The sequence below is a fragment of the Pseudomyrmex gracilis genome, unplaced genomic scaffold, assembly GCF_002006095.1.
Source record: "Pseudomyrmex gracilis isolate BER0280 unplaced genomic scaffold, ASM200609v1 scaffold_532, whole genome shotgun sequence".
Taxonomy (NCBI): Eukaryota; Metazoa; Arthropoda; class Insecta; order Hymenoptera; family Formicidae; genus Pseudomyrmex; species Pseudomyrmex gracilis.
In genome coordinates, this window is record NW_018021116.1 from 72771 (window position 1) to 74115 (window position 1345).

The following is a 1345-nucleotide window of genomic DNA, read 5'->3' on the forward strand; positions in this document are numbered from 1 at the left end:
GTGATAACCTGTAATACTTCCTGTGATATCCAATAATATTTTCTGTGATATCCAATAATTTTTTCTGTAATACCTAATAATATTCTTGTGTAATTGCCAGTAATATTTATATGTAATCGGCAATAGTTCTTTTTCGTAAGGGAAGGACTTAAAAAATAAAGTAAAAACGTCTCAAGTACATTTTTTAATTTTTTCTACGGCAAAACATCCTGCCATGGCCTCATTATTGCCCTGCTAATTGATTCAAAATATGTTAAAATATTTAACATATTTTCTTACTAAAATTTTCTTTAAATTCTATAATTTAACATATTGTCTTACTAAAATTTTCTCTAAATTCTATCATTTAACATATTTTCTTACTTAAATTAATCTATTTTTAATTAACAACAATTATTTATGCTTTAACCAATTATTTATGTGTAACCAACTGTTGTTGTTTCCCTTTAAAAACATAAATAAAATAATAAAAAAATTATATACAAGATAAAAGTATAAAGTAAATTAAATTATAAAAAGGTTGCAAACTGTTAGTGTTTTTTATATAAATAAAGAAAAATCATAAAAAAATAACCATTTTAGTTTTATATACATATGCTTAAAAATAATTTTATTTAACTTTAAAAAAATGTGTACTTACAAATGAAATGTTTTTTATTTATATTGAATACTTATTATTAATGAAGTAAAATTCACGAAATTCTATTATAGTCGTATTGAATGAAATATGTATTCTTTCAATAAAAAATGTACTTCCAAACAAGGTCAATAACTTTGACTAGATGTATCCAATAACTGTTTAAAATAAACATAAAGAACATAAATTATGCAGTTTATTAATTTGAATGAAACTAATCATATAAATAAACCACAAAGTTGATTAACCCTTACGAAAAAGAACTAGTGCCGATTACATATAAATAAAGTCAGTAATATAAATATTACTGACAATCACACAAGAATATTATTAGGTATTACAGGAATCACTGAGAATATTACTGGCAATTACACAGAATGCCAGTAATTCTTTTGTACCACTGCCGCAATATATTACTGCCAGTAATTCTTTTTCGTAAGGGAATATACTGCATTACATGTACTACAGCTTAACGATCAAAATAGCGCAAAGAATAAGCGAAGAAAATTAGTTGTATTATTAACTTTTCCCGAGAAAAAATGGATTAGATATTTTTTTAATTTAAATTTAACGAGATAAAAAAACGGAAAAAAAGATTTAATTAGAAAGACTTGACGCTCGTGAAATTGTTAACAGGAATCAAATAAGGCCAATACGAGCCATTCGCAGGATGTTTGTGCGGAAACTATGCGTGTACATATATATATA